The 27,674-nt window shown below is 40.9% G+C and overlaps 3 long non-coding RNA genes across 3 annotated transcripts; 2 read left to right on the forward strand and 1 right to left on the reverse strand.

Moving 5' to 3' along the window:
• The first annotated feature begins 2,720 nt into the window (after positions 1-2,720).
• On the forward strand, positions 2,721-3,491 carry LOC143735345 (uncharacterized). Its single transcript, XR_013203108.1, has 3 exons — positions 2,721-3,128; positions 3,224-3,291; positions 3,390-3,491. It is a non-coding gene; the product is annotated as an uncharacterized LOC143735345 (long non-coding RNA).
• An 896-nt stretch (positions 3,492-4,387) lies between these two features.
• On the forward strand, positions 4,388-4,649 carry LOC143735353 (uncharacterized). The gene is made up of 2 exons (XR_013203117.1): positions 4,388-4,518; positions 4,587-4,649. It is a non-coding gene; the product is annotated as an uncharacterized LOC143735353 (long non-coding RNA).
• An 11,306-nt stretch (positions 4,650-15,955) lies between these two features.
• On the reverse strand, positions 15,956-21,276 carry LOC143735394 (uncharacterized). Its single transcript, XR_013203160.1, has 3 exons — positions 21,112-21,276; positions 20,918-20,980; positions 15,956-16,123 (listed from the first exon to the last, which is right to left on the reverse strand). It is a non-coding gene; the product is annotated as an uncharacterized LOC143735394 (long non-coding RNA).
• Between the last annotated feature and the right edge of the window lie 6,398 nt (positions 21,277-27,674).

Consider the following 27,674-nt stretch of genomic DNA (forward strand, 5'->3'; position numbering starts at 1 on the left):
ATCAGGAAATCCCAGCGGACAAACAGCCGGATCTTTGTGACGGGTTTGATTGATTAATGAAATGCTATCCTAAAACTTCAAAAGACTTTGCATAAGGAATTATGTACAGGTCCTTCTCAAAAAATTAGCATATTGTGATAAAGTTCATTATTTTCCATAATGTAATGATAAAAATTAAACTTTTATATATTTTAGATTCATTGCACACCAACTGAAATATTTCAGGTCTTTTATTGTTTTAATACTGATGATTTTGGCATACAGCTCATGAAAACCCAAAATTCCTATCTCAAAAAATTAGCATATTTCATCCGACCAATAAAAGAAGTGTTTTTAATACAAAAAAAAGTCAACCTTCAAATAATTATGTTCAGTTATGCACTCAATAGTCAATACTTGGTTGGGAATCCTTTTGCAGAAATGACTGCTTCAATGCGGCGTGGCATGGAGGCAATCAGCCTGTGGCACTGCTGAGGTGTTATGGAGGCCCAGGATGCTTCGATAGCGGCCTTAAGCTCATCCAGAGTGTTGGGTCTTGCGTCTCTCAACTTTCTCCTCACAATATCCCACAGATTCTCTATGGGGTTCAGGGCAGGAGAGTTGGCAGGCCAATTGAGCACAGTAATACCATGGTCAGTAAACCATTTACCAGTGGTTTTGGCACTGTGAGCAGGTGCCAGGTCGTGCTGAAAAATGAAATCTTCATCTCCATAAAGCTTTTCAGCAGATGGAAGCATGAACTGCTCCAAAATCTCCTGATAGCTAGCTGCATTGACCCTGCCCTTGATAAAACACAGTGGACCAACACCAGCAGCTGACATGGCACCCCAGACCATCACTGACTGTGGGTACTTGACACTGGACTTCAGGCATTTTGGCATTTCCTTCTCCCCAGTCTTCCTCCAGACTCTGGCACCTTGATTTCCGAATGACATGCAAAACTGAGCAACAGTCCAGTGCTGCTTCTCTGTAGCCCAGGTCAGGCGCTTCTGCCGCTGTTTCTGGTTCAAAAGTGGCTTGACCTGGGGAATGCGGCACCTGTAGCCCATTTCCTGCACACGCCTGTGCACGGTGGCTCTGGATGTTTCTACTCTAGACTCAGTCCACTGCTTCCGCAGGTCCGGAATCGGTCCTTCTCCACAATCTTCCTCAGGGTCCGGTCATCTCTTCTCGTTGTGCAGCGTTTTTTGCCACACTTTTTCCTTCCCACAGACTTCCCACTGAGGTGCCTTGATACAGCACTCTGGGAACAGCCTATTTGTTCAGAAATTTCTTTCTGTCTTACCCTCTTGCTTGAGGGTGTCAATGATGGCCTTCTGGACAGCAGTCAGGTCGGCAGTCTTACCCATGATTGCGGTTTTGAGTAATGAAACAGGCTGGGAGTTTTTAAAAGCCTCAGGAATCTTTTGCAGGTGTTTAGAGTTAATTAGTTGATTCAGATGATTAGGTTAATAGCTTGTTTAGAGACCCTTTTCATGATATGCTAATTTTTTGAGACAGGAATTTTGGGTTTTCATGAGCTGTATGCCAAAATCATCAGTATTAAAACAATAAAAGACCTGAAATATTTCAGTTGGTGTGCAATGAATCTAAAATATATGAAAGTAAAATTTTTATCATTACATTATGGAAAATAATTATCTTTATCACAATATGCTAATTTTTTGCGAAGGACCTGTACATTTTATGGCCCACTGAAGCATTTTCATGTTTGGCACTGAAGCATTTTCATGTTTGGTGAAAGAGATCTGGAATCAATATTACATTATTAGTCCTATTGATCCAAGGGAATACACATATTTATAACATCATACTCATGCTTTGATATGCCGTGTTACAGTAGTTTCAATAGTTATTTTCAGCAGAGGAGCCAAAACTTCATATTTGTGCACACTATTTTTTATAAAGATCACATCCTGTTTTTCTGTCCATCTCATTTTAAGTATAAATTCAGTGTCTGACTTGCTGTTGTATTAATTATGGTATCATGCAGATGATCAGTGGTTGTAGTTTTCATCAGCGAGAGAAAAGCTGTTAAACAACTTTATTTCTTCAGTATTATAACAGCACTGTTATCAAAGGCAAGACTCAGTAAATACACATTTTGTCATTTTTTCACTTGTTCTGTGACAGATGGGTTTGGTTCACAAAATAAATCCACCAAAATTCAATAAAAACATTATTTTCAACAACCTGCGCCATTTTTCTTTCACTTGCAGTTCTTACCGTTTAGTCTTCGGCGTGTGTAGCGTATGGAAGCTTGTTTCCGCCACAGAATAAAACATTTTAAAATATAGCCTAATTGTGACTATTTCTCAGAACTGGGTGAAATAAAGTCTCAATTGTGTGTTATAGAGTCAGAATTGCGAGAGAAAAAAACGAACAATTCTGACTTTTTGTGCATGTACCTGTTACGATGGTGGTTGAAGCAAGGAAGCAGCATCCACTTGCAGCACACACTTTATTAAACAAACTGGAAACTTGACAAAGACTCAGGCTATGAACAGGACTCAGGGAAAGCACGACCAACATCGATAGTACAACGTCAAGAACTCACAAGGACTGGACTGAAACACAGGGCTTAAATACAGGGGCAAACGATCTAAACAGGATAACAAGGGGGCGTGGTTAATCAGGGACACCTGTGGAGACTAATAGAGTTAACAGGGTACTACTAAACAAGAAACGACAGGGGAACACAGACTGACATCACAACAGTACCACAGCACTGGGGCTCGTTCTTCGTACGTTGCTTAAAACATCCGAGATCAAATGAGACATCCAAGATGATATCATCGTGCTAATCATGATCCGGCTAATTGGGTTCTTCGAACACACCTGTTGTTTATGATTAGTATCGCTGGATTGAGTTATCTGAGATAATTGCGCGTTCATGCGCTGGGTTAAAAGGGGATATGTATCGATAGTAGAAACAATGATCAGCAACGCTGCTATTGGCTGTTCAGCATGGCCAAAGAACGCGCCCAGTTTTTCTCCCAAGGAGAACAAGAGCTTTTAATGGAAGGTTATGCCGAATTTGAATCTTTAATTAAAACGACAGGGAACACCTCGAAGTCTGCAAAATCCAGGAGAGAGGGCTGGCAAAAAGTAGCAGACAAATTAAATGCGTAAGTGCTGTCCATGGTAGATGTTTCTATCACTTTCTACAGTATGTATTTTTGCATTTTAATAATTTCATATTTATTTTGTTCTTTTATGTCAGAGCCTCCGCGGGACCCACTAGAACATGGGGACAAGTAAAAGTGAAGTACAAGAATATTCTACAAAATGGTAGCCTTTAATTCTTATAATGTCTTTATTTTAAAAAGCCAATTTTTTCCTCTTTTTAAAAGCCACTGTTAAACAATGTGTTTGTCTGTTTATAACAGCCACCAAGAAAAAGGCTGAAAAAAAAAAACAGGTGGTGGTCCTGCACCACCACAATATACCCCAGCAGAGGAGCTGGCCCTTGGGTTGAATGAAAACCGACCCATTGTGGAGGGCATCCCTGGGGGCAGCTATTCCTCAGACCCAAAGCCAGGGACCAGTAGCAGCAACACCTTTATTACTTGTAGGCTAAATGAGTTTTCAATTCTCTTAGTACACTGTAAAATTATTTGTTGCTGCATTAAATGAAGTATAATCCAAATGGCTTGTACAGTAATTTAAACCGTTTGTGAAAGTGAAAACTTCTAAACTTTTAGTTAATATAAAATATATTGCCATGAGTTATTGATCACATTATATTTTTTACAGTGTAGTTAATTGTAATGACAATTTTTTTTGTTCCCCTCTTTTGTGCAGTTTTACATAATACACCAACACTTTTACCTGTTCCCAAGCAAGTGGTGGCTGAAGCATATGCAGTAAGTTGTGTACTTTTTCTAACTTGCATAAAGGGAAGAAAGTGCAACACTTTGTAATACCCATTTATTTCCATTGCACAGGACAGTGAAGAAACCCTCTCAGATGACTGTCCTTTGGAGGAAGAACCTGTAAGTGCATAAATAACTTTACACTAATTTGTATATACTTGTGTACCTATTCTTTCTGTCTGCAATATGAGTTGCAGGAGTCCACACCTACAGAAAGGCCTACAGAAAGGCCTACAGAAAGGCCTACAGAAAGGCCTACAGAAAGGCCTACAGAAAGGCCTACAGAAAGGCCTACAGAAAGGCCTACAGAAAGGCCTACAGAAAGGCCTACAGAAAGGCCTACAGAAAGGCCTTGAAAGGCCTACAGAAAGGCCTACAGAAGAGTCTGCACAAAGAACTGATACAGAGGTGGACAGTGTTGTACTTTTACTTTTTACTTTTGTTGCATGAGGCATGTTTTGACCCTTTTTCTTTCACAAAATGACACAGGGTGACATCCGTTCCCCATATAAACGGCATCTTCAACAAAAAATCGAGTATTTTGACCTGAAAAAACACAAATTAAGAGGAGAAATTGAACTTGACAACTTGAAAAAGAGAAAAATTGCACTAGAGATAGAGTTGCTTCAAAAGGACCTTCAGAGTAAGTGCTAATACATCATTTGACACATAGTAGTATTGCTGACTTTACATAACTATCTCTTATTGCAGGCAAAGGATGACTTGCTGGCTTTTCTTTATAAAGAATTGTTTAAATAAAACTCCAGGAACTAAGCATTTTTGTCTTGTCTTTTATTACACATTCAAAAATGGTGTTCCACAATTCTGTCCCGTGCAGCTCTGCCACTAGGTTGGTCCAAGTGCACTGGCTGGAGGTCATCATCAGGCTGCACCCCCACCACAGGGGTCCTCTCCTTTCTGATAGTGGCAATGTTATGCAATATGGCACATGCAACAATTATGTCACAGGTGCAACCCTCAGACCCTTCAGACACTGAAATCTTTCCTTTAGTTGCCCAAAGGTCATTTCAATGCGTGCCCTTGTCCTGGCTAGAGCTGCATTGTAACGGGTTTGGGTCAGGGAATGGCGTCATGAAGTACTGCCTGCAGGCATAGCCCCGGTCACCAAGCAGGACCCCGTCAAAATTCCCTGTATAATGGAAAAATGCAGTTTTGTTAGGCTCAGCATAAGTGTGTGTAATACTGTGAGCTTGACATTTATAAGTTCCCTTACCACGTTCAAATAATTTGCATAAATGTGACTCTCTGAAAATTCTTGAGTCATGCACTGATCCTGGGCATTTTGCTTCCACATTTGTTATATGGAACATAGAGTCACACACCATCTAAGAGATTTTAGTCAGTCAACTGCATACTTTTTGATTACATTCATTTTTTTATGTAATATATTACTAATCTGGAATATTATAAATTGTAATAGTAACTTGCCTGTGTAAGGATGATAAAAATGATGTAATACTTATACATTGAATGGGTTGATACAAGTTAAAAGATACTTAAATACTGATACAAGTTAAAAGATACTTAATGTGGTTCATAAAAAGGGGTAAGTTAATAATCTTTATTTTATATCTTAATTTTAAAAAGTTAAAATGCTTCAAAAGTCATTGCATTGCTGCACTGTTTGGTTAAGAAATATTTAATTCATTTCTTTATAAAACAGGAGAAAGAAAATACACTTATGGTCGGTAGATCAGTAATCCATTGCTTTTTGGGTAAAGGAGGCTAAAGAGATTAATAGGATAAAAAGATGATATGTGTTTAAAATGCTGTCTTATTTAACTTCTATAACATTTTGGGGAAATGCACCTTAAATTACAATATGCAGTGTTTGCTTGTTTATATAAGTTTCACTTTCTTTTGCCGCAACTTTAAATACCGGTTTGTGATCGGAGGATCTACTAACGATTGCTAATGCCTCGTTCAGCCTGTGTACGGAACGTGCGGCTTACGTTCGTCCATTACAACATTGGACTTGACTGAAGCCACATTGTGTCCGTGTCGTACTTTCTATTTCCCTTTTTACAGGTAAGAAAGTGGGCTGTAGTATGTTTGAACTATTTATATATGTGTTTAATACCATAAGGAACATGCAGGGAGTAAATGTTAGTGATTATAGTAATTGATATATGCACATTTAGTAGGCTAACCGTGAAGTGTTGCTCCAGTGTAGCCTGTATGCTAGCTATGTCATGTGGAACGAGGTTAAAGCGTGGTGGTAATGTAATACCGCCGGCGCGGCCGTTTTCTCTGTGTATTTGTTTTATATCGTAGGGAAAAGGTAAAAGCGCTATTGTTAAAGTTTATTAAAAAAAATAGTGTTTAATGTGAAGAGGCAATGTACTTTCTGTTTAAGTGCAACGCTACTACTGAGGTTAAAATGTTAAGTGTATTCTGAATGAATAACTATAAAACAGCAGTATTTAGCATTACAGAATATTCTATATTGTGCTGTTTATATTTTTCTAAACAATTTACAGGGTAAAGTTAAATCTCTTTTGTTTAAATAGTCTGTTTTATTAATGTACATTTTCAAGGTTATTTGCCAGTGTTGTTTTAAGATGCAGTAAATATATTTTGATATATATTTTTGGTAACTCACTTTAAAAGTTAACTCAGATATTTTGTAATATGGAGTTATAACTGACTAGCTGATATTTTTCCTAATTGTGTAGTTTTAGAGGGACATTATTATGTCATGTAAAGGGAAAATAACATGTTCAATTGTGATACTGAGTAAACATGTTATTATGCTGTTCATGGTAAATGCATTACAACATTGGACTTGACTGAAGCCACATTGTGTCCGTGTCGTACTTTCTATTTCCCTTTTTACAGGGGCGCAACATTTGGAGGCACCGCTGGGATAGTGTGCAGCGTGGTTCAGCGTCTACAAGAGATGTCCCCAGCCGTCACACATCCCTTTTAAATAACCCAGAACATCAGAAGCAGGTGGCGAATCAGCGACAGTGGGATTCCGATCGTCTTGGGCAGCTTGCATGTGATCTGAGGTATTTCTGCATACCAGGGGAGCTGCTACTACTACCCAAAGATTGAAAGGTACCACTTCACTGCTAGCCCACACACTCAGCTGGAAAGATGGAGTCGACAGGGTTAGAGGAGTTACAGCTTGAAATAATAAGGGCATTGTGTCTGTTGCCCCGAGAAAGTTTGGTGGAGTTGTGTGACTATCTAATCATAGCCGGAGCAGAGTTTGAACATGTTATCAACAAGGGCCGAACTGCTCTCATCACACTAATTTCAAATCACATACAGAGAGAGGAGCTAGAAGAGCTTGAGGATAAAGGTATGGCGGACTTACTCCATCTTCAAGACAAAATGTCTGAGCTCCAGATAGCTGGTAAAGCTGGCACATCAATACAAGTAGGCGAACATCAAGACGGGGAGGAAAAAAAAATACTGGAGGGAATTGAGGCCTTGCAGCTTCAGGTAGCAAGCGCACAGAAACAGAATGAGAACAGTAAGCCAGAGAGAAGAGAAACTAAAACCACCAGGCAGTCACCACAGAGTGTAGTTCACAGTCTTGCACCTCACCCATGGCACAAGGACTTTAAGATAGCTGGCCAAATCGGTGAGCTTGGTCAGAAAGACAAGCTGACTTTTTCAAGTTTAGCACGTCAAATTGAACATGGCTTAAGCAAGGGGTTTCCTGAACTTGAGATAGTAGACGCAGTGGTAAGAGCGATATCCCCAGGCATGCAACTTCGCAGCTATTTAGAGGGCAAGACCAACTTGACCTTACCGACACTGAGGCGAATACTCCGATGTCATTATCAAGAGAAAAGTGCTACCGAACTGTATAAGCAGTTGACATCAGAGGTGCAAGGCATCAAAGAAACCCCACAGAACTTCCTTATTCGCACTTTTGACCTGAGACAAAAGATTTTGTTCGCTTCGCAGGAATCGGATTCAGGTCTCCAATATGACCCTGGATTGGTGCAGAGGATGTTTCTACATACTGTGTTGACTGGCCTGCAGAATGACAACATCAGGCGGGATCTTCAGCCTTATCTGGAGCAAGCTGACATCTCTGATGAATTGTTGCTTGAGCGAATGAATACAGCATTTGCTTATGAGACAGAGAGGCAGAACAAGAAAAAATTGTCAGGACAACAAAGACCTGTTACCATCCATTCAGCCCAGTCCAACGATGCTCCTACCGAAAAGAATGAAAACCCACCGACTCAACAAAAGTCTAAAGTTGCCCCAGCTGTTCTTTCCCAGCTTGAGGAAATTAAATCTGAGATGGCTCTGTTGAAAGATCTTAAAGCAGAAGTGTCTCACATTAGGGAGTCCATGCAACAGCCCCAGCACATGCCTAGACAGCCACTGCCAGCAGGGGGGGGCGATGGCGCATCAGCATTGCAATTCTCAGGTCAGCAGGTGCAGGATCCGGCACAGGGATACTGGTTTAATACGGACCCCAGACCCAGAGGGGGAACTGCTCAGTATCAGCAAAGGTTTGTCCCACAGTACAGCTTCCCCCAATCAAATCGTGGCCAAAGAAGAAAATGTTTTGGTTGTCAACAGAGTGGAGCTGAAGATTATTGCACACACTGTTATAGGTGTGGCAGTAGCGAGCACTTTCTGGCGGGTTGTCGAGCAAGAGGACAGAGACAGTTTGGAGGCGAGTCTTTAAACGGGGGAAGGTCACTCGCACGGGACAGGGAGTGACTAGTAACACAGCAATGTCCCAGAAATGTGTGCATTGTGGACAGAATGGTAAAGGACCAATCCTGAAGCAATGTGCATCCTGTAAGAAAGCGTTTTACTGTTCTAGAGCATGTCAAGTTGATAATTGGGCAGCACACAAAAGAGAATGTGAAGCACTCTCGTGTATGACTACAAACACCACTCCAAAAAGGGCTAGAAGGGCGCCATTGGTAGGGGAAAAGCACATGGTTGATTGCTTCATCCAAGGCCAAAGTGTTCGGGCTTTGTGGGACTCAGGCTCCCAAGTGACCATAATTGATGAACTATGGAAAGAAGAAAACCTGCCAGACGCAAAACTAAGAGACATAATAGAACTTCTGGATATAACACAGACTTTTGACATACAGGCAGCAAATGGGGAGAGCATGCCATACACAGGTTGGGTCGAGGTAACTTTTAGATTAGCTTCAGGGGCTGCATCCAACACCGAAGTAATTGTCCCCACACTTGTGATGAAGGGTGGTAAGCTTGTTCAACCTATCATTGGGTCTAATGTGATTGGGATTATTATAGACAATGAACTGAAACAGTCAAACACTACTGACAGGGAAGAGTTAAGTAGAACAGTAAGGGCAGCATTTCCAGGCCAAGCGGCGGCTTTTGTAGAGCAGGTAACGGCTGTGGTAGAGCAAGTTGGCACCACACCAGTGGATGAGTATATAGTCAAGACAAAAAGGGAGAGGGTTAACATACCAAAACGTACATCAGTCAGAGTTGAGTGTTATGTAAATATGGATTCCCCACATGAAGACAACACACTTCTCTTTGAGCCGGATGTGAACCCCCGCTGGACAGAGGGACTTGAACTATGTGACATGCTCGTAAAAGTAAATAAGGGCAGAAAAAAACCCTCCATTACTGTAAGCGTGGAGAATATTACAGATCATGACATAGTGTTAGCAAGGAAAACTGTAATGGGAACTGTTCAGCAGATCCAAGCAGTCTACCCAGCCTCCATGCTAGAGGGGTCCCGCCCTCCACCTTCAGCTACAACAAATCACATCAGGGCGGTAAAGGATCAGACTACAGGAAATGTTTGGGATCCACCTGTGGATCTGGGCCACCTCAATGAGCCAGAACGAGAGGTAGTTCATAAGATGTTACGAGAGGAGTGTGCCTCCTTTTCAAGAACAGATGATGATATTGGTTGTATAGAAAAACTTCAACTCAGCATCTCCTTGAAAGACACCGAGCCTGTAGCAAAAGCATACCTCTCTGTGCCTAAGCCACTTTATCGGGAAATGAAGGACTACTTGAGTGACCTCATTGCTCAGGGTTGGGTGGAGAAGTCTAACTCACCGTACGCATCACCAGTCGTGTGCGTTCGAAAAAAAGATGGGAGTCTCCGACTCTGTATAGATTTTCGTGAAGTGAACAGAAAGACCCTCCCTGACCGCCAGCCTATCCCCAGAGTGCAAGAGATAATGGATGGCCTAGGAGGAAATTCGTGGTTCTCTCTTTTGGATCAAGGGAAAGCGTACCATCAGGGTTTTATGGCGAAGGAGAGCAGACCCATAACCGCTTTCGTCACACCATGGGGCCTCTACGAGTGGATCAGAATCCCCTTTGGCCTGATGAACGCTCCAGCCGCCTTCCAGCGCTGTATGGAAGAATGCTTGGAGGGGCTGAGGGATGAGATCTGTATCCCATATTTAGACGACACCCTGGTCTTTAGTAGAACCTTCGAGGATCACGTTGAGAATGTGAGGACAGTGCTACAGCGGCTACGGCAGTACGGGATAAAGTTGAAACCAAGTAAGTGTGAAGTGTTCAAACGTGAGGTTCGCTACTTGGGGCGCATCGTGTCTGCTGAGGGCAGCAAGATGGATCCAGCTGATACTGCGGCTGTTAGGGCTTTAAAGGAGAAGAGGCCACGGACTGTGGGAGAATTGAGAGCAGTGATGGGGCTACTGAGCTATTACCGACAGTACATTAGGGACTTCTCCCGCATTGCCAACCCTCTTTATGCCCTAATGGAATTAGACCCTGGCCCAGATAAGCAGAAGGACCGGAATGTAAGGACAAAAAGAGTGAAAGGGAAGTATAAAGGGACACCATCAAACAAGCCAATCAAGTGGGCTGAAAAACATCAACACATATTGGAGGGATTGATTGACTGTCTGGTTGAGCCGCCAATACTTGGATTCCCAGATTTCAACAAATCGTTCATCCTACACACAGACGCTTCACAGCAAGGCCTGGGTGCAGTGCTATATCAAGAGCAGGAGGGGAAGCCTCGTGTAATAGCCTATGCATCCCGCACACTGACCAAAGCAGAAAAAAACTACCATCTGCATTCAGGGAAACTTGAATTTCTGGCTTTGAAGTGGGCCGTTACCGAGCGCTTTCGAGACTATCTAATTAGCTCATCCTGTACTGTATATACGGACAATAATCCACTGACCTACGTGTTGTCGACGGCCAAGCTGAACGCAACAGGACATAGGTGGGTTGCTGAATTAGCAGACTTCGACATAACAATAAAATATCGCCCGGGCAGAGAGAACTGTGATGCTGATGGCCTTTCAAGAATACCCTGTGACATAGAGACCATGATTGAAGAATGTTCAGAGGAAATGTCCTCCCCTTCTGTGCAAACTACAGTACAAGCTGTGGAAATTGTTTCACCCACTGTGTGGTCCATTATGGCTACTGGATGTGCGGAAACGGATGAGGACATGCCTACACCCCTTTCAAGAGCAGCTCTCCGTCAAGCTCAAAAAGATGATCAAGATATTGGCCCCATCTTTACCGGTAAACAGTCAAATGAGAGACCTGTAGGACAGCAGTTAAAATCATTCGGTGCACGAAGCAGGTGTCTCCTCCGTGACTGGGAGAAGCTCAGCTTTGATGGAGATGGGATACTTCACAGGAAGACTGCAACTAGGACACAACTTGTTCTCCCTGAAATATACAAGTCAACAGTTATGAGACAGCTCCACAATGACATGGGACACCAAGGTGTGGAACGCACAACATCACTTGTTCGGGATCGCTTCTTCTGGCCACACATGCAGAGAGAGATTGAACACTATGTCACTCAGACCTGTACCTGCCTTAAACAGAAAAAACCCTGTCGAGAAACAAAAGCTCCACTTACATCGATTGTCACCACTCAGCCATTCGAGCTTGTATCCATTGACTTCCTGCATCTAGACAAGTGTAAAGGGGGATATGAATACATATTGGTAATCGTAGATCATTACACACGCTTTGCACAAGCCTACCCCACCACATCGAAATCTGCCAAAACTGTAGCTGATAAGATATTTAATGATTATGCGCTGAAATTTGGGTTCCCCCTGAGGATCCATCATGATCAGGGAGGGGAATTCGAAAACCAGTTGTTTGCACAGCTGAAGAAGAACTGTGGAGTGATGGGTTCCAGAACAACGCCGTACCACCCCCAAGGTAACGGGCAGGTGGAGCGCCTAAACAGAACACTACTGCAAATGCTGAGAACGCTCACAGAGAGGCAGAAGTCAGATTGGAGAGAGTCGTTGCCCAAGCTTATCTACGCATACAACAGCACTCGATGTGAGGTCACAGGTTTCTCCCCCTTCTACCTCCTGTTTGGAAGATCACCGAGATTACCGGTGGATTTATTGTTTGGCTTGACACCAGAGGCTGGGACTGCTGATCATCAGGAGTATATGAGAAGGTGGAAAGAACAGATGCAAGAGGCATATGAGATCACAACGGCAAACGCAAAAAAAAGTGCTGAAAAGAGTAAGAGAAATTATGACAGCAATGTGAGGAGTTCTGTATTGCACGAGGGTGACCGGGTTCTCGTCAGGAATTTGACTCCCAGGGGTGGAACAGGGAAGCTCCGAAACCACTGGGAAGATTGCATTCACAAAGTTATCCGTCGGGTGGGAAAAGACATGCCTATATATGAAGTGATACCAGAACAAGGCAAAGCGAGAGGACGTAGGATACTGCATCGTAACCTGCTGTTGCCGTGTGACCATTTGCCACTGGAAATACAATTGAAATCAGCTAAACCAAAAAGACAAATCACAGCATGGACCCGCAAAGGAAGGGAGCAACAACACAAAGAAGCAGACGTTGAGGATAGTGATGAAGATGACTATGGATACTATCCGCCCAGGGATCAGCCTCTCTCTGTGATACAGCCCGAAGTAGACACAGACAGTCAAAATGCCGACAGGGAAGTTGAACAACTGTCACAGGATTCTGAGCCTCAGCAACAGGACATTTGCCAGCTCGAGCAGGATAGTGGAGACACACTGACAGAGAGGGACACATCAGGACAACAGGAGATTACTGCTCAAGAGGACATTGCTCTGGAGGAGAGAACGTTTGTAGTGCAGTCACCTGTTCAGAGTGGAACCCACGGTGGACATGAACAGCGATACCAGCGACCAGTAAGAGAGAGACGACCTCCAAGAGTCTTCACATATGATCAGTTGGGCAATCCTTGTTGTTACAGCACTGGACTCACAAGTGACACCATGCAGTGGTACCCACCAGCACCTTATAGAGCCATGCAAGCGGCAAGTGCATGGATGGTTCCAGTACAGCGCTTTGACTACCAGCCTGTTGTTGTACCAGGGTACTGAATGTGGAACACACACACACACACATTCACTATACATTCATTGGTGGACTTTGGACAATCTGAGTGTTAACGCACTCACCCACACACTCATTATACACTCATTGGTGGACTTTTGGACAATCTGACTGTTAACACACTTATGCACATACATCATACACTCACGGATGGACTGTTGAACATACACACATTCATTTTTCACTCATGGATGGACTGTTGAATGAACTGAGTGTTAACAATACACACACACATTCATTCATTACTCAATGATGGACTGATGGACAAGCCGAGTGCTAACATATACACTACACACACTCCTGGACTTTTGAATAAGCTAAGCGCTTGTATACGAACTGTTGCAAAGGTTATCTGGTGACATCATATGTACTGTTTAACTGCATTCATCATTACCCATCTGTTGGTTGGGATGTCGAGGACGACATCTGTGTTGAAGGGGAGTATGTAAGGATGATAAAAATGATGTAATACTTATACATTGAATGGGTTGATACAAGTTAAAAGATACTTAAATACTGATACAAGTTAAAAGATACTTAATGTGGTTCATAAAAAGGGGTAAGTTAATAATCTTTATTTTATATCTTAATTTTAAAAAGTTAAAATGCTTCAAAAGTCATTGCATTGCTGCACTGTTTGGTTAAGAAATATTTAATTCATTTCTTTATAAAACAGGAGAAAGAAAATACACTTATGGTCGGTAGATCAGTAATCCATTGCTTTTTGGGTAAAGGAGGCTAAAGAGATTAATAGGATAAAAAGATGATATGTGTTTAAAATGCTGTCTTATTTAACTTCTATAACATTTTGGGGAAATGCACCTTAAATTACAATATGCAGTGTTTGCTTGTTTATATAAGTTTCACTTTCTTTTGCCGCAACTTTAAATACCGGTTTGTGATCGGAGGATCTACTAACGATTGCTAATGCCTCGTTCAGCCTGTGTACGGAACGTGCGGCTTACGTTCGTCCATTACAACATTGGACTTGACTGAAGCCACATTGTGTCCGTGTCGTACTTTCTATTTCCCTTTTTACAGGTAAGAAAGTGGGCTGTAGTATGTTTGAACTATTTATATATGTGTTTAATACCATAAGGAACATGCAGGGAGTAAATGTTAGTGATTATAGTAATTGATATATGCACATTTAGTAGGCTAACCGTGAAGTGTTGCTCCAGTGTAGCCTGTATGCTAGCTATGTCATGTGGAACGAGGTTAAAGCGTGGTGGTAATGTAATACCGCCGGCGCGGCCGTTTTCTCTGTGTATTTGTTTTATATCGTAGGGAAAAGGTAAAAGCGCTATTGTTAAAGTTTATTAAAAAAAATAGTGTTTAATGTGAAGAGGCAATGTACTTTCTGTTTAAGTGCAACGCTACTACTGAGGTTAAAATGTTAAGTGTATTCTGAATGAATAACTATAAAACAGCAGTATTTAGCATTACAGAATATTCTATATTGTGCTGTTTATATTTTTCTAAACAATTTACAGGGTAAAGTTAAATCTCTTTTGTTTAAATAGTCTGTTTTATTAATGTACATTTTCAAGGTTATTTGCCAGTGTTGTTTTAAGATGCAGTAAATATATTTTGATATATATTTTTGGTAACTCACTTTAAAAGTTAACTCAGATATTTTGTAATATGGAGTTATAACTGACTAGCTGATATTTTTCCTAATTGTGTAGTTTTAGAGGGACATTATTATGTCATGTAAAGGGAAAATAACATGTTCAATTGTGATACTGAGTAAACATGTTATTATGCTGTTCATGGTAAATGCATTACAACATTGGACTTGACTGAAGCCACATTGTGTCCGTGTCGTACTTTCTATTTCCCTTTTTACAGGGGCGCAACACCTGCACATTTACGCTGTGAACCCCCTTTCGGTTCACAAAATCCCCTTCATTGGGCCCTGGTGGGGCCTTGATGGGGACGTGTGTGCAGTCTATGGCACCAATCACGTTAGGGAAGCCTGAAGGACACATACTGTTAGTCATACTTTTTGGCATGGTCATGATTGCATGTCATTAACAATTATAAATGTACCTGCAATAGCAAAAAAATTCTGCTTTACAACCTGGGGTCTTAAGTGGCTTGGAAATACCACAAAACCCCCTAAAAACTGCTTGAGTGCCAAGTAAACTTTGCGAATGGCACGACAGACAGCACTTTTCACTAAGTTCTCTGCATCTCCAATAGTGTAAAGGAACGTGCCACTCGCAAAGAATCTCAGGGCAATGCACACAGTCTGTGCAGTTGTCAAAGCCCGACTCCTCCATGTTGAACATTTAATGTGTGGTTCCAGCAAATTAATGATGTAAATAACACCCTCACGAGAAAAACGATATCTCTCAAAAATTACACTGTCGCGCTGCGCTAAAGGATCCTGTCTATCCTGCAATACGCGATTAATTCGAAAAGCTCTGCGAATTATCCTCGCACCTTCCGCAACAGGTTGCTGTCGTAAAAATGGACAAGACATGGCTACGACAGACTTCCCGTATCACCTCCGCTTATAAAGCCGCAATCTAATCCTGTTTACATGAAATAAGCCTGCTCGCGAGCAGGTTCAAGCTGGCGCACCTGTTGCTATGACAGCAAGTCTAGGATGAGCTTCGAAGAACCAAACGATCCAAGATCATGCCAAATCGCCAACAATCAAATCCAGCTAACTGAGTTAGCGACATACGAAGAACAGGCCCCTGGTGATATATGTGTGTATTTACTGAGCTGATCTCTGTCTTCTGTTGTAGATCAGACTGATGCATTCACTCACATTAATGACTGTCTCTCTTTTCCTCTCCTTCAGTTCCTCCAGTCTCAGTGTCTCTGATAGTGTTGATCTCTGCTGGATCTCTGATGATTGTTGCTGGATTTTGGATATTTTGGATCTGCAGGAAATGTAGAAAAATTGACAGGGAAGGCAAGTGTTACTTACTGATTTTAAACATTATAATAAACAAAACTTTATACCGTAAAATATACTCTAAATATTTAGTCAACTGATAGCCCTAAATATAATTAAAAAAAATAAATAATTGTCATTATTTTTTAGTTAACACCCTTGAGATTATTTATATGAAAATAAACCAAAATAATATGTGTAGTTAGTGTTTTAAAAAGGCAAAAAAAATATCATTCTTTTCTCAAATTGCACCAAAACATTAAAAATAAAAAAGCATTCTCCACTTTATGAACATATTTTTGTGCATTTAATGCATGTGTAAAGATCCAGCTGGTGCTAAAGTTAAAATAAGTTATTGATTACTTTTTTTGAACTTGTTGAGCATCAATTTCATCATACAATGCCTGGGTTTGATTTATAAATTATGTGTAAAAAAAAAGTGTCTCTCTAAATTTGAAGTGATAGTTCACTTTAAATTTAGTCGAATTAAATTTGTTAATGTCATTGTTTTTAAAAACGGCTGTGTTAAACGTTTAATAAAATGTGTGCATTCATTGCTTTAACTTTGAAGGCCATAATAATAAAAAAACATGCTTTTATTTTATCCAATAAAAAACAATTCACATAAACCGTTTTCTTCATGTAAAATCTTCCTTTTAATCCAGATTCGTAAGTAAATCAAACAAATAAAACAAAAGATACAAAATATAATCTTAAAGGGGTAGTTCACCCAAAAATGAAAATTCTGTCAGTATTTACTCACCCTCATGTTGTTCCAACCCCGTAAGACCTTCGTTCATCTTCGGAACACGAATTAAGATATGTTTGATGAAATCTGAGAGCTGGATCATTCCTCCATACTCCTCCATAGGCTTTTTCAGGGATTGAACTTGCCGCCCCCGAAAAGTTATTAAAGACATCGTTAAAATAGTCCAAGTGACTACAGTGGCTCAATCTTAAGTTTATCAAGCGACGAAAATACTTTTTGTGCGCAAAAACAAACATAAATAACGACTTTATTTCAACTATTCATTTCCTTCTCTGTGGGCCTCTACTCAGTTAACGTAGTGTGATTCCGTTGAGCTACGTCACACGTAGGCTCACTATTGGCCGACGCTGGTCATGTGTGTGATGCGTGTGACGTACAACAACAGAAGCACTACGCTATTACACTAGTGAACTGACTCGAGGCCCACAGAGAAGGATATGAATAGTTGAAATAAAGTAGTTATTTTTGTTTTTTTTGCGCAAAAAATGTTTCTTGTCGGTTGATAAACTTAAGATTGAGCCACTGTAGTCACTTGGACTATTTTAACGATGTCTTTAATAACTTTTCGGGGCCGGCAAGTTCAATCCCTGAAAAAGCCTATGGAGGAGTATGGAGGAATGATCCAGCTCTCAGATTTCATCAAAAATATCTTAATTCGTGTTCCGAAGATGAACGAAGGTCTTACGGGGTTGGAACAACATGAGGGTGAGTAAATACTGATAGAATTTTTATTTTTGGGTGAACTATCCCTTTAAATCCTAAATATCACGGATGCTGTAAAGAAAACTGTGTGACTCCACTCTATTTCCTAAAGGGACGCGACGCACCACCGCATCATTTACAGTCATAATTCTTAAAGGGCCAGTGCACAATTTTAATAAATAACATTTCAATGTAAATATAGAGAATATTTATCTAATTAGTATACATAAATAAAGAAAGTTTACAATCAAAACACAAATATTCAAATACTGAAATGCAACACATAATATGCAATAATTGTACACTGAACATAAGCAAAATTAGGCTCCTACATGGATGTTTAATAAAAGCCATACGATTATTGATGCAAGAAAAACGTATGTTATTTTCCTATTGTGTTGTTTGGATCACATCACAGATTACATTTTTAGCAAGTAATTAGTCATTTGAAATGGAACACATTTTTACAGCAACTGAGAAACTGAAAGACTACAGGATCTCTAAACTTAGTCTAGAAATGATTATAATTACATTGAGGAAAACATTTAAACAATGTAACTTAATAAGTGGGCGTTCTGCAATATGGCTGCCATCGCATCATCCAGGCGATGCTGCACATTGGTGGTGGTTGAGGAGATTCCCCTTCCATGTAAAGCGCTTTGAGTACCTTGAAAAGCGCTATATAAATGTAACAAATTATTATTATTATTATTTTAAGTTCTTGTATCAGATTAACATGTTAGCAAAACCGGTTGAGAACCATTGATATAGAAGATGTTGTTTGATTTAATTTCCTCAAGATGCTTAAGTTCGCATGCAGTGCTGATAAATGTTATTAGAAAAAACTATATACGGTATCTATATAAAACTAGATTTCTTGTGTTGTGTTTTTACAGAAAGTTCAAGAGGAGGATCATGTGGTTTATGCACCTCTCACAATGAGAAGATGAACAAACTTCAGTATTTTAAGTAACTCAACTGTGTGACCTGCGTCGAGTCCGAGTCTATGGTTGAGTTTTTGGTGAGAATCACCATATTGTATCAGGACATCCCAGCAGACGTAGAACAGGATACAAATTTAAAGTATTAAATTAAGTTATCTCCTAAAAACTTCAAACAAACTTGCCTTTTTAACCAATTAAATCGCATGGTTCATTGGAGCATTTCATGTTTGACTTTTAAAGTCTTAAAGGAACTGTGGTCTCATGTATTCACATCTGAACAGAAATGTGGTTTGATCTGTTGGGTGGATGGACAGCTTGTTCATGAGTGTTTTTTACTGCTGGACGTGTGTGTTTGATGTCAGTTTGTGATCGTCTCTCTCTGAGGTGTGAATAGTCTTTGAATAGCCTGTGGTTGAAGTGCTTTTTCCATTCCTGCTCACATGAAACCATTGACTTCTGCTCTACAGAAAACCTGCTTTACTACAAAATACTAAACTCAGCACTGGTGTTTAACAAAAAAGTGACATTACTGTGAAAAATTAAAATATCATATACTTTGTGTGCGTGATGATCTATATTCATGCAGCGACCCTGCAGTAAAGCAGTGCGACACTCTCAGGAAAAAAGGTACAAAAGACAAAAGCTGTCACTGGGGCAGTAGCTTTTCAAAAAGGTACACCATTGAACCTTATTTACACATTGGTACCTAAATGGTTGAAAAGGTACCACCCCATTGACTGCTTGTACATTTATTTCTAAGAGTAGTCTCAGTACTTATTTACAGATCTAGCAAGAGTTATTACTAAGCAGAATTATTCTTGATAATTTTGGTTTTCTTAGGTCATTTTATTTTTCTGCCAGTGGCTGGGTAATTTTAAGAATAAATGCAATGCAGGCCCGGAGTGGGTAATCGGGAGAACCGGGAGATTTCCCGGTGGGCCGCTTCACTTTTGGGCCGGTCGAGGAAATATATATATTTTTTTTTTGTCACGTTATCTTTTCTTAAAATAGGCTACACGCGTTCCGCATTCGCAGCGCGCAGCCTATGCATGGGTTGTACCGTGTGAGGGAGTTCTCCCCTCCCAAATAGAGTTGGTTGGGTCCATAGCCCGTCTTTTCCAAAACATTTTCTCATGGTAGAAAACAGCCCTACCGTAACGGTACGCGTCAGGGGCAACACAAGTGGCAACAGGTAAAGAGAGATAGGCCTAGTAATGTCTAGCATTAGCAACGCTTTTAATCAAAAGGAGCCGGATAGTTTGCCTAAATGGTTGTAGTCAGGTGTAAGCAAAGAACTGATATTCCACTGTGGTGATTTATTATCAACGTCGTCGTCGGTCACACGCACACATGGGCATTTTGCAACACACACCGCTAACAAAAACTGCGTTACTGAATAGAAATAAAAGCAGAATAAGAACAACAGAAATATAAAACGGGCTTGCACGCATACATGCGATGTTCACAGCTCGCGCTTCTCATATTGACTGCCCACTCTGAGTGAGGGAGTAACAGAGTAGGCTAGTTCCATCTTAAAGGTGCAGTACCTAATTCTACTTGTTACAGATTCACAAGCAAAATATTACATTTAATTACAATATTAGCCTTTTTGTATCACCCAATATATGGCGATTCATAGACTTTGCAAATATTATGCATATTGAAAACAAAACTCAAGCTTGATCTGTATATGCAGTAAAATGACCTCTTAATTATTATTTTTTTAGCTTCTGAAGTTCTGAGCAGCAGATAAGCCAGTCCCCCACTGAAAATGAGGAGGCCATGACTAGGGACAGGTAGAGAGGATATCAGAGTAAACAATATGAATTAAAGTTATTTAATGTAAGAAAGAGCAGTATATGACGGTACATGATAAACCAAAATGTATTGTTTGTTCAGAAGTGGTTGTAGTAAAGGAGTAGATTATCATTTTTCTACATGGGTATCATATTGTGGTAATGACCATGATAATTATTGTTAACTTCTCAGCTTAAGTGAATTATTATTTAACCTTTACATTATTTGTTGAACCATGGTATTAATACAAACTACACAATAGTAAGAGCTGAACTGTTGCTTAATTTATCCAATTTCCAAAAAAGTGGGCCGGTCTTGGGCCTGAAAATCCCGGGCTGAAAAGTGGCCCCACTCCGGCCCTGATGCAATGTATGACTTACAATTTATGATTTATGTTTGATGGTTTTTCATTTATTTTGTTTTCATCAGTATGGACGAGAAACTAACTAAACGCTGCAAACAATCTTGATTTTTCTAGTAGCATAACAGTGATCCTGTCCACAGATAAAACATAAAGGTAGACATTTATAGAGTAAGATCAAGATCATAATTAGATAGAAAATCTCACCTTGATAGTTGTAAAGTCCAGATGCAGTTATGACAGCTCAAGATATCCACTCCAGCTCCAGTTCTGTAGGATGATGACGACGAATCGGGGAACAAAACACAGGTGTGGGTGAAGAATTGTTGATCCTTTTAGATAAATGAATATCCCTAATTAGCAAATATGTAGTTAGTGCAGTGTTCTGGTGTATTTAGTACCTGTTTAGTAGGTTACCAAGGGTGCTCTGAGTGGTTGTTTACTAGTCAAAGTGCCCATATCTCTGTGCTATTCTCAGTCTCTGTGATCTTCTGGTTTGATGTCTCGGTTCCTCCTTCAATGTGCATCTGAGGGACTTTTCACCTGATTCATCATCTTCATTCAGGTGAAAAAATCTTAAGTCTGGTCACTTAAATTAATACTTCTCCTCTACAATACTTTATTTTAGGAATCATTCTTGTCCGCAGCACAGGACTGAAACTGTTTACACACTGATGAGAAAATCGTTGTTTTTTTTCAACTTCTAAGAAAAGTGACTTGAAGTCAGATTTAATTTCATGCGGAAGACGATTGCACCAAGATGACGTCACATGAACACGGATTCATCCAGGAAGATGTACCAGTCTATGAGATGTACACATGAACATTCATGTTTTATCAAATAAAAAAAATAGTCAAAGTTCTTTGTGTTGACAATAGGGGTGGGCGATATGGCAAAAATATCACGTTTTTTGTCTGCCATTCTTTTTTTTTCATATTTTGTTACCTTGTAGGCTTTGTTTTTAAAATAGGGAAATTAGTTTGGATGTAATGCTCAGTCACTTGCAAAATAGTAACATGAAAGAGAATCGTGATAAAATCGTGAATCGTGATTTTCCTAAAAGAAATCATGAAATGATATTTTTGCCATATCGCCCACCCCTTGCTGGAACTAAAAGAAAGTAGATATTTGAACACTCTCCGAAATAACTATGACAATACTTGACCACTAGAGGGATTCATATATTCCCACCCAGAATAAATGTGGTATTTTCTGTCACGCATCATTACTACTACTTATATGGGTTATTAATATTCACTTTTTGAAAAGAAAAAAAAAAGATCCATTGCCTATCCATAAAGCGATTGAACATGGTAATTATATTTCTCCACAAAATAGTACAGTTATTGTTCCTATTACTGTATAAAATTATAATTTGAGACCTTCAAAGAGTGTAAAAGAATTTATAAATAAATTGTCAATTATTTTTTAAGTCACTCATGTATTAATATATTCAATTTCACTATAATAACGGTTGCTGTTTCCCATGCTCTTTATTATTATTATTATTATTATTATTATTATTATTATTATTATTTGAAGAACAACATCCCACACAATGTGCCCTTGATCACCTTATTTTTCAGGTAAGAACAGGTGTGGCCACATTTGTAATTGGTAGTGGTCTGGCTTCAAGTGTCATGTTTCCAGATATTTTTAGCTGTATAAAACAGATTGTTATGCTGCTTGATATTAAAAACTGTTGTGTCTTACCATATTACTTTAATGTTTTGTCTTAGTAATTATAAACATGCTGGTTGGTAAACAGTTTAAAGTTCACTGAACTTTTATATATTCTTCTTGTTGTTTCCCTATAGTGGCTAATAAATCAGAGTCTGACACATTCACAGAAAACACCTTACTTCTGCGTTGAAAAATAAGGAGGATATGTTGCTGATGTTTAAATTAACACAGTGTGTACTAGAAGCAGTATGCATACTGCGTTAGACCACCATCTAGTGTCCAAACTAGGAATTTACTATTCAAAGATGTTCGTTGGATGTTTTTAATGGAATTTATAGCTTTGGAGCAGATTTGTAGCAAATTGCAGTATTTTGGCTCTGACATGACAAAACATTTACATGATAAAACAGGCATCACGATACACTTCTAAATGAGCGGTCCAGAGTGATTTTCCCAGCGCTTTTCCTCACTCTGGATGAGTACAGTTCTTGGAGAGTGGGGAGAGGTGTGTACCAGTGATTCTCTCAGCAGTCCGGACTATCCGCTGTAGTCTTCTGAGGTCTGACTGGTAGCTGAGCAGAATCAGACAGTTACAAAAGTGCAGAGGACAGACTCAATAATGTTAGAGAACTGTATTAACAGCTCCTGTGGCAGGTTGAACTTCCTCAGCTGGAGAAGACAGTGCAACCTCTGCTGGGCCTTTTTCACAATGGAGTCAATGTGACTGTCCCAATTCAGGCACAGGGACCTGAATGTCTCTACTGCTGCCACAGTGCTGTTCATGGTGAGTGGGAGAGTGCTGGGATGTTTGTTGATGGTTGTTGTCACTGCACCAGACAGTCAGCTCTTTAACCTACAGTCTGTAAGCAGAAACATGAGGCCGATAAGTGGCCTGGTTAAAACCAGACCCTTCTCAGTCATAACTGAGTTAGGGTCTGGTGAAGGTTCATTCACAGCTCACTTCCAAAGGGGCGTCACCAACGGACGTCGCTCAAATGCCTCTGGGCGCAATTGGATAGACCTACAACCAATCAGATCGATCGTCATCTTTTAAAGCCCGCCTCAACGTTTGTGATTGGTGCCTCGATTTGGAAAGATTGGAAATGAGCTTGAAAGGGCTCTTCGCCAGACTAACTTGCAGAGCAAATCTAAATTTGCCAGAAGTTCGTCTGGGTTTTCCCAGATAAGTGGTGTTGTCTGCAAATTTCAGGAGCTTGACAGAGAGGTCTTTGGTAGTGCAGTCATTCGTGCACAGGGAGAACAGCAACTCTCGTTCCACTTTTCAAAACAGACTGCACTGAATTCACAACCAGCAAATGGAAGAATTGATAAACAATATTGGTGCTGAGTTTGAAAATGTATAAAATGTAATGATTCCACCTGGGTGGAGAGCTATAGGAAATATGTATAAAAAGATATTTTGCGAGCTGGACCGGCAGTTGTGTTTCTGCAGACCAACTCGGTTTTGTTCCTTGTAATTGTAGCAGGGTGAAGTGTACCCTGGTTGTTCATTGGCCGGTATCAACTCTCGGATTACCAGTCTGATTCTCTAACCATTAGGCCACGACTGCCCACTGCTAGAGCATCTTCTAGTATCATAATCAGAAATCAGCTACATATATTAAAATTACAGTTAATTAAACACTGGGTTCATATTGTTAAGGACTGAGTTGAACAGCTAGTTGCCTTGAGTAAAGGTCAAAAGGTGAATCCTTTGATAATTACACTTTCTTACATTGATCCTCAGTTGTATAATATTGATTGAACTGATTAATGGCTCCATCTGGTGTGTTTTTGAAGAACAGCATCATCACTGTGAGCTCAACAGGAAACACTGTTATTGTGATGATATGCGTGACCCATCAGGATGTGCTTCCAACACTAGATTTACATGAGTTAGGGCTGTAAGTCAGGGCTTGGGCTCTACAGTGTAAACATGATTATTCAAAGTATGATTTTGAGTTCAAGAAAACACTATTTCATTCTTTCTACTTCAAAATTTCACATTAATTCAATATGTTACTCTCCTATTGTGCTATGTGTAATTATTTGTGAAATTTGGTAGCAATTTCCATCTTACCAACTACTGCATCATGATGTGATGTGATAGCGGAAACATACACTTTCAGGGTGGAGATTTCTTGCCTTCACTCAGTCTCTTCTAACAGGAAGGAAAACTTCACACTTTCACGCATCAGACAAACATACATGAGTCTCATAGATGATTTTCAACAACGAAGAACATCATACAGATACAAACAACATCCTGACTGCATATATGCATTCATACAATTCAACTAAATAACAGTGATGTTACGTTCTGTGCCAAGGTGAATCGCGTATCGAGGCTTGTATGGCTTTAGACCAATGACGTCATTGATGACGTACGAAGCATCGCTTCCGCCTGACTGTTGTTTTTTTTTCACCGTTATTTCTAAGCCTTAACTGGCGCAAATTACAGTGTATCACAGATCACATCAGGTCATCTGTATGTATCTGCTTGTTTTACACTCTTTGACCTCCAGGTGGTATTGTGAGCAAATGAAGCCTCGAGAAATTAACCCTTTTGTGAACCACTTGGGCTTCAATGCTTCATGGGGCTTCATCTCGCCACTACTACTAAATCAATCTCTAGAAAATGTTTTGCACGAATTCACACTTACAAATAATCAGATCAGAGTAAAGTAGTGTGCATACTTGGCGTGCTGTCCGAGGAGAGGGCTCCGAGATCGGTATTTTGGCCCAAACCCTACTCCCCCTGTATTTCTGGTTAGGAAAGTAACCGAGTGTGAGGAGGCAGGCTGGTGGGGGGATGCTGAAAACTGTCGAGGAACATAGGGGAGTCAACTGCGTATGTACAGATAGGCCTCCACTCCTTTTGCTGATTGGGTAGACATGTTGATTACTGATCGCTATCAGCGCGTAGTCACGCGTCAGAGCGCCTATAGACCTTATGTAGCCCCGCCCCTTTTCAGCGCTGTGCTCGTTGTCTTTTGTCTTCCGGTCTGTATTTTCACAGTGATCTTGCGTATTTATGAATGAACGGCTCGTTTTAAAATCTTCCCGGTCTTTTGACATTTGTTAAGACATCTGCTTTAAACATTACAATCCTCATTATATCTTTCGTTAACTTTAAATTTATTAAATCCACTTCAAAACCTAATTACTCCTGGACAGCAATGCCATAGAAATATACAGAGCGACCGTAAAAACGGAACTTCAAAGACAATATTCTAAAGATGGCGGCGCCCTTGTTTCATTGGCGCAAAAGGTCTATAAAGGAACCCGAATTTGCCATTATAGCAGATTTTCTCTACTTCAGCGACAACTTTTGTCTCTGTGTCCTCCGGATAAATTTGAAGCTAGTGAAGGGGTTTTCGGAAAGGTTCACCGAAGCTCAGAAGTCGTCTCAGGCCATGAGACACTTCCTACCCAAGCGCTCAAGCTCAGCGTTGAGTAGGCCCAGATCCTCGCAGGCTTCTCCTCAGCCTAAAAAGCCCACAAAGCAGGTCTCTCAGCCCCGCCCTTCGGCTAATACCCACCGCCATTCACGGCCAGCTAAGCGCTACCCGTTTCCTCGGCGCCAGGGACCCCGACCCAGCATTGTGTTGGACCCTAGGCCTCGAAGACCTCCTAGCAGCGAGGGTAAAAAGAGAGGGCTCGAGTCTCGCGCTTGCCGGACCACCCTCAAAGAAATGCGTGCATCTCACAGCTCCCTGTTCAGCTCAGGCCGCTGGAGAATTTTATATTATAGAGAACGGGCCCGCTGCGCTGCGTGTGCCCCTGCACACAAACGGCGTTTTCACGTTCACACGTTTCACGTTTCAAGCACACAACACACGGGTTCCCGGTCCCCCCTCACTAGACGGCCCCCTTCCAATTGTCATTCTGACTTTGCCCGGGGCAGAAGCCCTTCCAGTCAGCCCAACACTCAGTATGTGCACAAATCACAATATAAAGGTATCTGGTTCCCTTGTGTTAGGCGACCCATCCCCGAATATGTATCAAAACCTAGCCACAAAGGTTTTGGCCTGGCAGGCCATCCCCGGTGTGTCGAGTTGGGTTATAAACACAATAAAGCGAGGTTACTCACTCCAGTTTGCTCGCAGACCCCCAAAGTTTCAGGCGGTTCTCTAGACTTTGGTGAGAAGCAGCGTGTCACGCGCTTCACGCTAAATTACAGAATTTGTTAGCAAAAAGGGCGATAGAGGTGGTTCCCCCCGTGTTAAAATACTCTGGGACTAGAAAATAACGGCTGTAAAACCCTAAGAAAGATGGCGGCATCAGACCCATATTTGTCATGTATTTGTCTCTTGTTTTGTGTGCAAACACATGGCCGGTTGTTTTGGGCTATGTGTTGGCATTGTCTTGTGTTTTACCTCGTTTCCTTGTTAATGTTGTATCAGTGTCACCTGTGATTGTGATCATGTGTCCTTACCACGCCCCTTGTTCCCTCGTTAGTATTGATGTTCATCAGTGTCACCTGTACCTTTTGTGATGTGTTCTATGTAAGCTCCCGTTGTTTGTTCCTCAGTGCTGGTTCGTCTTGTTAACATTCGGTTCTGTGAGTATTGTGATCTGTCTGTGAAAGTTCCAGTTTCTATTTATGGTCAAGTCTAGTTATTGTCTGAGTTACTGTTTGTTTGCCCCATCGTGGGTCTTTGTTTTCCGTTTATAAATAAACCGTGTTTTGTGAAAGTACTGTCTGCGCTTGGGTTCTATTTAGCGTAACGTGACAATATTAGACTTAAGACATTTGAACAAAGCTGAGACGGCCATTCAGAATGTTAACTGTCAGAAAAATCCTCGTGCAAATTCGCCCAAAGGATTGGTTTTCACTGTGGATCTAAAAGACAAATACTTTCACATCCAGATAGCCCCCATCACAGGCCATTCTTGAGATACGCCTTCAAGGAGCAGGCTTATCAATACACAGTTCTACCGTTCAGTCTGTCCCTAGCACCCCGCACGTTCACGAAGTGCATGGACGCGGTGCTTTCTCCGCTGAGATGTCAGGGAGTGCGCGTGTTGAATTATCTCGATGACTGGCTGGTGCTGGAACAGTCGAGAGCTGAACTTTTGAAACACAGAGATTTAATCCTCGGCCATTTGGAATGCCTGGGACTCAAAATCAATTTGTCAGACAGCAAACTAACCCCCAGTCAGAGTGTTATCTCCCTGGGCACAGTTATAGACTATGATTATGAGAGCGTGGCTCACGCCAGAGCGCGCGTTCTCTATACAACAGTTGCCAGCCCACACATGAAGCTCGGGGAGCGT

Source organism: Siphateles boraxobius, unplaced genomic scaffold (assembly GCF_051911475.1).
Source record: "Siphateles boraxobius isolate OS27281-9 unplaced genomic scaffold, OSU_SipBor_1 13, whole genome shotgun sequence".
In the NCBI taxonomy this organism is placed as follows: domain Eukaryota; kingdom Metazoa; phylum Chordata; class Actinopteri; order Cypriniformes; family Leuciscidae; genus Siphateles; species Siphateles boraxobius.